Genomic DNA, 10,155 nt, shown 5'->3' on the forward strand with positions numbered 1-10,155 from the left:
GCCTGGGTTTGTTAACCGGCATAGATAAATTCCATGACTATGTATGTGGCCTCCCTCAGTTCACCGTGGAAACCGACCATCGCCCCCTGGTCGGCATCATACAAAAGAACCTCAATGAGATGACCCCTCGCCTCCAGCGCATTCTGCTCAAGCTCCGGAGGTACGACTTCCAACTGGTCTACACCCCGGGAAAGAACCTCATCATCGCAGATGCCCTGTCCAGGGCGGTCAACACACCGCCCGAATCGGGGGGATTCGTCTGTCACGTTGACGCACAAGTAGCCTTCACATCGGCCAATCTGCCAGCTACTGATGTAAGTCTGGCCCGTATTCGCCGTGAGACTGCGGCTGACCCCCTTCTACACCGTGTGATGTACCACATGACGGAAGGGTGGCTCAAGGGGCAGTGCCCACAATTCTACAATGTCCGGGACGACTTGGCCGTCATTGACGGTGTCCTCCTGAAGTTGGATCAGATTGTGATCCCACACAGCATGCACAGGCTGGTCCTCGAACAATTGCACGAAGGCCATCTCGGGGTTGAAAAGTGTAGGCGGAGGGCCCGAGAAGCTGTGTACTGGCCGGGCATCAGCGATGACATCGCCAACATGGTGCTCAACTGCCCCACCTGCCAAAGGTTTCAGCCGGCGCAACCCCCTGAGACGCTTCAGCCCCATGAGTTGGTAACGTCCCCCTGGGCAAAGGTGGGTGTGGACCTTTTTCATGCGCTCGGCAGGGACTACGTCATCATAATTTACTATTTTTCCAATTATCCGGAGGTCGTACGCCTGCACGACTTGACATCATCAGCTGTAATCAGAGCATGTAAAGAAACATTCGCTCGCCATGGCATTCCGCTTACCGTCATGTCGGACAATGGGCCCTGTTTTACGAGCCAAGAATGGTCTTCTTTTGCCGCTTCGTATGGCTTCACACACGTGACGTCCAGCCCTCTGCACCCCCAGTCGAATGGCAAGGCGGAAAAGGGCGTCCATATCGTGAAGCGGCTCCTCTGCAAGGCTGCTGATGCCGGATCTGACTTCTGTTTAGCCCTGCTGGCCTATCGCTTGGCCCAACTGTCCACAGGCCTCTCACCAGCCCAGCTGTTGATGGGTCACGCCCTCAGGACCACTGTTACCGTCCATTCATGTTCCTAAACCCGACCATGCTCCACCATCAGCCCGCCGCAGCCGCTCCAAATCGCTGGAAATCTCGGCGTCGACTGGAAACTGTTTAAACAGCGCTTCCAGCTCTTCTTAGAAGCCACAGACAGGGAGAATACATTGGACACCGGGAAGATCGCCCTCCACCTCTCCATGGCGGGCAACACACCATCCACATCTACAACTCCCTGGCATTCGCGGAAGGCGAGGACAAGACGAAGTACAAGACGGTCCTTCTAAAATTTGAGCAACACTTCAGCGTCGAAGTGAATGAGAGCTTCGAGAGGTACCTCTTCCAGCAGCGCCTGCAGGGTAAGGATGAGCCTTTTCAATCTTTTTTGACACACCTCCGTATCCTCGCGCAGTCCTGCGGCTGTGAGGCCACCTCCGACTCCATGATTCGGGATCAGATCGTTTTTGGGGTCACCTCGGACACCCTACGCCAGTAGCTCCTCAAAATAAAGCGCCTCGCCCTAGCCACCGCCATCGAAACCTGCGTCCTCCACGAAAACGCGACCAGCGGGTACTCCCAATTCCAGGCGGCCGAATCGGCATGGCAGGGGTCCTACGAGGCCGAGCGGGTCCAGTCGATCGAGTTCCTCCCGGCCCGCAGCCCGGACGAGGGCGGCCATTTCGCGCGCTTTTCGAGGCCTCCCGCGCTTGTACGCGCCAAAAGAGGGGACGTCGGCGCAGATGGACGTGATGCACAGGCGCGCTCTATGCAGGACTGTATCGCGCATGCGCGGTGGCGCAACGAACGCCATGACGTCACGACGTGCGGCAACTGTGGATGCGCACACTTAAAGCGGCAATGTCCAGCCAAAACTCGACAATGCCTCCGCTGTGGCAAGATGGGCCACTACGCTGCCTGCTATCGAGCAGCTCAACCTGCCAACGTTCCGCAATTCCACCAGCCTCGCAGGAACGTGCGGGCCATTCAGCCTCCATACACCGAGTCATACCCTGACGATTTACAGACCCGTGATACCGACGACCGGGAACCCTTCCGCGTTGCGGTAATTGACAGAAATCGGATGTCCCCAAGTAGGACATCCGCACCAAGTAGTGCCAGTACACTGCGTTAATCCGGGCGATGAATGGTGTGCCACCCTAATGGTCAACCCGAATTCGTCGCCCACCTACTAGACTGGGCTCCTGAGCCTGTTTGCACATTGGACTCACTGAATTGTTGTGCAACAATATTAACGTGTTTCTTTTTTTGTCGTTCCAGGAGTTCTCTTTCGATATTTGATGATTGCACTTGTTTTGTTTGTGGTACAACCTCGTTGCTCTGTTGCACCTGATACCTTCCTCTGTATATAGTTTAGCCTCATGTACATGTTGTAAATATTGCACACACATACTCAGCCGTACTCAGTACACATTTCTATTTATTACCATGTAGGCACATATCCTTGTGAAAAGGGGGATGTCATGATATCCATATTAACATATCATGGTGCAATCACACACACACACTGATGGACAGGTAGACGGACCAATCAACACACCCGCAACATCACAGCCAATCACCAGTGAGAGCACACGCACTATAAAACAGGGAACACCACAGTTCCCGCTCATTCTACCAGGAGATAGCTCAGAGCACAGAGCTCACAGCGTGCCACTCAGACATACACCATGTGCTGAGTGCCTCTCTTAGATAGTGCTAGGGCTGGGTCCACAGGTTAACTGGTGAAGTACGAACCACAGTCAGAAGTTAACAGTTGTTACTGTACAGAATAATAAAACAGAGTTGTACCATCTACAACCGTGTTGATTCGTTGTGTATCGGAACACCCAACACAACATTGAGTTTAAGGGCCGTGAGGTTTTGCTGCAGCTTTATAAAACCCTGGTTAGACCACACTTGGAATATTGTGTCCAGTTCTGGTCGCCTCATTATAGGAAGGATGTGGAGAGGGTGCAGAGGAGATTTACCAGATGCTGCCTGGACTGGAGGGCATGTCTTATGAAGAAAAGTTGAGGGAGCTAGGGCTTTTCTCACTGCAGCGAAAAGGAAGAGAGGTGACATGATAGAGGTGTACAAGGTGATGAGAGGTATGGATAGAGTGGATAGCCAGAGACTTTTCCCCAGGGTGGAAATGGCTGTCACGAGGGGACATAATTTTAAGGTGATTGGAGGAAGGTATAGGGGAGATGTCAGAGGTATGTTCTTCACACAAGGAGTGGTGGGTGCGTGGAATACACTGCCAGCAGAGGTGGTGGAGTCAGAGTAATTAGGGGCAGTTAAGCGACTCTTGGACAGGCACATGGACAGCAGGAAATTGAAGGGGTGTAGGTTAGGTTGATCTTAGATTACGATAAATGGTTGGCACATCGTCGTGGGCTGAAGGGCCTGTACTGTGCTGTACTTTTCTATGTTCTATGACCTTCAACCAGAAGGTAGCTGTAAAGAACAACCACGTGATATTGTTAACTTGGGGAGTCTGGAGATATGTGTCGTAGTGGCTAGTCGCATTTGTAGTAGCTCTTATATAATTTAATACTAGCAATATAGTTTAGTAGATTTTGATAGTTTTCTTATTATTATCTGACCCACGTTATTGTTTAACAATAAACATTCAACTAGTCACGAACTAGACGATCTCTAGTGCACTAATTCCATCCGGACAAGCATCAAAACGTAACATACACCAAGTCCACATGTGAAAAGTACGTAAACCCCTTTGCCTTCAGCCTCCCAAAGTGCCGCGGGTCAGCCCCTCCCAAAGGTTCCATGAACCCCATCAAGTCTTTCACCATAACCGAGACCTTCAGGATCCAAGGGCACAACTGGTCTAATCTAGGATCCAGAACCATTTTGAAATTTCCCCCCATAATCTGCCGATGCGTGTCCAGGTCCGGAATCTTCCCTAAAACCCGCCTCAAAAGATCCAGGTCATTCCAGTTTGGAGATTAAACATTCATTAACACCCCTGGCATCCCCTCCAACGTCCCACTAACCATCACATACTTGCCCCCAGGGTTAGCCACGATACTGCCGACCTCAAAGGCCACTCTCTTGTTGACCACCCTCCTCGTCTTCATATCCAACCCCAAGTGAAACACCTGCTCCACCCACCCCTTCCTCAGCCTCGTCTGATCCCCCAGCTTCAGATGTGTCTCCTGAAGAAACACATCGTCCACCTTTAAACTCTTTAAATGTGCGGAAACACGCGACCGTTTAACCGGCCCATTCAGCCTCCTCACATTCCATGTAATCAACTGGGTCGAGGGGTGGCGGGATCGGCGGGATCCCCACCCCATCCCCCTTCCTTGCCTGTCAGCCATATTCCTTCTTTACCCAGCTCCCACCCGGTCCATGCCCCACACTCCTTCGGGCTCTCCGCAAGATGTCCGCCACCATCCCTCCTTAATCAACTGCGCCACACCAGAATTTCCCACGTCAGTAACCCTCCCTCCCATAACCAAACAAAGACCAACCTATCCCCCATCCCCCACTCGCAATCAAGCTGATGCCTCTTACTCCTTGTCTGGTAAACCATAAACCAGCCCCACCAGAGGAATATTGCAATCCTTCAGTGCTCATGCACTTTTAGCCAGCAAAACACCCCTCAAATCGGATGGGGAAGGACTTTACACAGAATTGGGAATGGCTCTTTAATGGAAGCTTCCAAGGAACCGTGCACACATGTGAGACTGTCTCTTTAATGGCAGCTTCCCAAGAACGTTTCAGATTCCAGGGACTGTTTCTTGAATAGCTGTTTCCCAGGAACTGTTCAAACAACTGTGACCATCTCTTTAATGACAACTTCCCAGGAGCCGTACATGCATGTGGGACTGTCTCTTCAATTGCAACTTTCCAAGGAACCATGCACAAACTTGTGGCTGTCTCTTTAATGGCAGTTCTCCAGGAACTGCACACATATCTCGGAATGGCTCTTCAATGGCAGCTTCCAATGTACCCGACACAGACTTTGGACTATCACTTTAATTGCAGATTTCAAGGAACCTTCCACACAACTGACACTGTCCCTTTAATGGCAGGTCGTCAGGAACCGTACACACATGTGAGACTCTCTCTTTAATGGCAGCTTCCCAAGAACCTTGCAGACTCAGGAGACTGTTTCTTTACGAGCTGTTTCCCAGGAACTGTACAAACACCTGGGACTGAATATTTAATGGAAGGTCCCAGGAACCGTCCACACACCCTGGACTGTCTCTTTAATGGCAGCTCCTCAGGAACCGTACACAAATTTGGCACTGTCTCTTTAATGGCTGTTTCCCAGGAACTGTACACCCACCTGGAACTGTCTCATTAATGGCAACTCCCTAGGAACTGTACACACACCTGGACTGTCTCTTTAATTGCAGCTTCACAGAAACTGCACACACACCTGGGACTTTCTCTTTAATGGCAACTACGCAGGAACTGTACACACACTTTGGACTGTCTCTTTAATAGGGGCACTCCAGGAACCGTACACATACCTGGGACTGTCTCTTTAATATGGAGCACTCCAGGAACCATACACATACCTGGGACTGTCTCTTTAATTGGAGCTTCCCAGGAACCGTACACACACCTTGGACTGTCTCTTTAATAGGGGCACTCCAGGAACTGTACACATACCTGGGACTGTCTCTTTAATATGGAACACTCCAGGAACCATACACATACCTGGGACTGTCTCTTTAATTGGAGCTTCCCAGGAACCGGACACACACCTTGGACTGTCTCTTTAATTGCAGCTCCCCAGGAACTGTACACACACCTTGGACTGTATCTTTAATAGGAGCTTGCCAGGGACTGGCCAAACACCTGCTGGATTTTTTCTTGATGATCACACCAAAATTGCACATTGATGGAGTGAAACCCCTTACTGTCTGCTTGCAATGTGTGCTACCTGTAAGCTCCTGAGCCTGAATCTGTACTCTGTACTGCACTGTACTCCACTTTTCAAACAAGGCGCCCATCGCCTGCCTGATAAAATGTTGAGCCACAGATTACATAGAACATAGAACATAGAACGATACAGCGCAGTACAGGCCCTTCGGCCCACGATGTTGCACCGAAACAAAAGCCATCTAACCTACACTATGCCATTAGCATCCATATGCTTATCCAATAAACTTTTAAATGCCCTCAATGTTGGCGAGTTCACTACTGTTGCAGGTAGGGCATTCCACGGCCTCACCACTCTTTGCGTAAAGAACCTACCTCTGACCTCTGTCCTATATCTATTACCCCTCAGTTTAAAGCTATGTCCCCTCGTGCCAGCCATTTCCATGAGAAGGCTCTCACTGTCCACCCTATCTAACCCCCTGATCATTTTGTATGCCTCTATTAAGTCTCCTCTTAACCTTCTTCTCTCCAACGAAAACAACCTCAAGTCCATCAGCCTTTCCTCATAAGATTTTCCCTCCATACCAGGCAACATCCTGGTAAATCTCCTCTGCACCCTCTCCAAAGCCTCCACGTCCTTCCGATAATGCGGTGACCAGAACTGTACGCAATACTCCAAATGAGGCCGTAACAGAGTTTTGTACAGCTGCAACATGACCTCCTGACTCCGGAACTCAATCCCTCTACCAATAAAGGCCAACACTCCATAGGCCTTCTTCACAACCCTATCAACCTGGGTGGCAACTTTCAGGGATCTATGTACATGGACACCGAGATCCCTCTGCTCATCCACACTTCCAAGAACTTTACCATTAGCCAAATATTCCGCATTCCTGTTATTCCTTCCAAAGTGAATCACCTCACACTTCTCTACATTAAACTCCATTTGCCACCTCTCAGCCCAGCTCTGCAGCTTATCTATGTCCCTCTGTAACCTGCTACTTCCTTCCACACTGTCGACAACACCACAATATACAATAAATGTTCCCAGCTGATCCCGCAAACGAAGCTTTTGCGAGAAAGCTGATTTCCCTGTCACCCATACATTGCAGTGATTCAACACCATCTCCAACATTGTGCTGAGATCCTGACGCTCACAGTCTTCAGAGACACAACTTCCCTGACAGGATCCTGAAGCTGAGCCTTTGTCTGTACACTATTTGTGCTGGGACTGTTTCCACCCAGCATCCATCTCCCTTTCTGTCCCTCTATACACTGCACATGCCTGTACTTGCGTAGCCCCCACATCCCCTCTTTCCCCTTTAAATTGCCTGGGCTCACTGAGCAGTTCTTGGGGGGGGAAACTACTGCCCCCCTGCAGCACTCCTCGTTGCTGTAATCCTATTAAATTCCTCTCATTTAAACCAACAATCCTGACCAATCCTGTGGGAAACTCTATATTAGTGATGACAGGCACATCACCTCTCTCTTTTCTTGTCTCCTTCCAGCTGACAAGCCAACTCTGTTGGGTTATGCACTTTTTAGAAAATGTGCCAAATTGCTGTTAATGATCCTGTTAATGGCCTCAATTGGTGTCAGCCAGCAGACTCACTCAATCCCTCTCCCTAGCCACCCTGAGGAAGATGTTGGTGGACCTGATCCACTATTCTCCACCAGCCCCTCCATCCCACACACCTAACCCCACCTTCCTGAGCCTGGGGAAATTCAGACCATCTCTCTCTCTGTCCCTGTCTCCTCAGTCTGTTTGTCTCCCACTTGTCTCCGGATCCCATTGTCTCTGTCACACCATCATTCAGTCCCTTTCTCTCTGTGTTTCTCTCCTTTTCTATTTTGGATGAAATCTTGCCACCTTTAAAAGCCTTCAAGGTGGCACGGTAGCACAGTGGTTAGCCCTTCTGCCTCACAGCGCTAGGGACTCGAGTTCAATTCCAGCCTTGGGTCACTGTGTGGTTTGCGCTTTCTCCCTTTATCTAAGTGGGTTTCCTCCCACAGTCCAAAGATGTGCAGGTTAGGTGGATTGGCCATGCTAAATTGCCCTTTGGTGTCCAAAAGATTTGATCGGATTACTAGGTTACAGGGATAGGATGGGGGCGTGAGCCTAAGTAGCATCCACTTTCACAGAGTTGGTGCAGACTCGATGGGCCGAATGGCCTCCTTCTGCAATGCAGGGATTCTATAACCACCCATTCCATTTGTTTCTGTCTGTTTGCCCATCCACCCTTCTTCATCTATTCCTCTGTACCTCCCTCCCAACACTCTTTGACTCCGTCTTTTTCTCTCTCCCTTCCTCTTTCCTTACCTTTGTGTCACTTGTTGTCTCTCTATCTCACTTTCTCTGTCCCTCTATACTCCCTGTCCATCACTTTCCATCTCTCTCTCACTGTTCCTCTGTCTCTCACCCTATTTCACCCCCTATTTCTCTCTCTCTGTCTCCCTCTCTTTGTATCTCTTCTCTCTGACTGTGGCAGTATGTATCTCTGTCTGTCTGGCCCTCAGCCTGTCTCTCTGTTGGTCTCTCTCTCCTCTCTATGATTCTCTGTCTCTCGATCTCATCAGCTTTCTCCCTGACTCTTTTGTTTCTGTCTCGGTGTGTCTCTCCCTCTCTCCTTTTACCGCTGTCTCTCTTTTTTCTCTATTTCTCCGTCTCTCTCTCTCTCTCTCTCTCTTTGTTTGTCTGTTCTCTGTCTTTTGCCTCTGTCATACTATGCTGCCTATCTCCCTGACAGTCTCTCTCTGGCCTCAGCCTCTGCCTCCATCTCCCTCTCTTTCACTGTTTTTCTGTCTATTCATGTCTTTCTGCTTCTATCTTTTCTGATCCCCTCCTCTCTCAATCATCCTATTGTCTCCCCATCCCAATTCTTCCCATTGACCTCATTACTCCTTCATCATTTCCCTTCTCTTCAACCACCCTCCTCCACCTCATGCCCCATTGTGCCCCCCCGCCCCCCCCCCCCCCCCCCCCCCCCCGGTGTAACTTTCAGATTTTAACACCCACCTTTTAGGCACTTGCTACTTGGTAAAGTTCCTCTCCGTAGTCTTCCACCAGGGAATTTTCACAGGAGGTGCACAATGAGTGCAGTCGCCGGTCCCATTAATTTAAAAAGTATGTCTCCTGTGTGGGGCCTTGTTCTCTCTCTCTCGATTTCTCTTTCTCTCTGTCAGTTGTTCACAAGCAGCCTGCTCACGTGCTCAGTCTACAAGTGCTGATTGCGTGTCGGAGATATTTTAAACAGTTTAAAAATGTAAGTCCCTTTCAAATAAACAACTCCAGCCGAAGATTCTTTCTTTGAATTGTTTTGCTGTAAAACCGTGGCCTCTAACAGGCAAACCCTGTTCCCACCCCCTGAGAGTCTCCATCATCCCCCGAAGCATTTCCCAAGGACTGATGTCAGAGCATACAGGAATTGTCAGGGTGCAGGGATTCACACAGGGACAGTGGCCTGTCTCTGGGACATGTCTGGCTCCAAGGCAGGGTGGAGTCAGCTCCTGTGCCTGTTTCCATGACACTGACGCAGTTACTAGGAGTGCTGCTTTGTTCACAGTGTGAATCTCACCCTCCAGCAAGATTAAAGATCCAGAGTGACAAGTTTGCAGAATAAATTATTCACTGGAACTTTATTCACCACACGCAGAAGCAAATAAGAACATCTCACATTGCCTGAGCAAGAACCTGAGCAGGCCCATCAGTGGGCCTCAGCCAGTGCGATCCACAAGAACTCCAGGCCCAACAGCCGCAATCCCAAAACCAGTCCAAGTTTAAATCCAAGCCACAAGCCAAGTCCCAGCCCAGTCAGAGCCCCAGGCCCAATCCAGTCAGAGCCTAGGCCCAGGCCCAGTCTGAGTCCCAGGTCCAGACCCAATCTGAGGCCCAGATCCAGACCCAGTCTGAGCCCCTGGTGCAGGTTCAGGCCCAGTCTGAGCCCCAGCCTAGTCTGAGCTCCTGGTCCAGGCCCAGTCCGAGCCCCAGGTCCAGGCCTAGTCTGAGCTCCTGGTCCAAGCCTAGTCTGAGCTCCAGGTCCAGGCCCAGGCTCAGTCTGAGCCCCAGGCCCAGTCCAGTCCGTGCCTAGGCCCAGGCCCAGTCTGAGTCCCAGGTCCAGACCCAATCTGAGGCCCAGATCCAGACACAGTCTGAGCTCCTGGTGCAGGTTCAGGCCCAGTCTG

General features: G+C 50.5%; 1 protein-coding gene across 1 annotated transcript in view; it reads right to left on the minus strand.

The window, feature by feature from the left end:
- The window catches only part of LOC140393551 (beta-nerve growth factor-like), an 83,946-nt gene extending 74,618 nt beyond the window's left edge, over positions 1-9,328 (minus strand). Inside the window, exon 1 of the mRNA XM_072479844.1 lies at positions 8,990-9,328. The gene's annotated coding sequence lies outside the window, so the exon portion shown is untranslated. The remainder of the gene's footprint in view (positions 1-8,989) is intronic.
- Between the last annotated feature and the right edge of the window lie 827 nt (positions 9,329-10,155).

This window comes from Scyliorhinus torazame, chromosome 17 (genome assembly GCF_047496885.1).
Source record: "Scyliorhinus torazame isolate Kashiwa2021f chromosome 17, sScyTor2.1, whole genome shotgun sequence".
In the NCBI taxonomy this organism is placed as follows: Eukaryota; Metazoa; Chordata; class Chondrichthyes; order Carcharhiniformes; family Scyliorhinidae; genus Scyliorhinus; species Scyliorhinus torazame.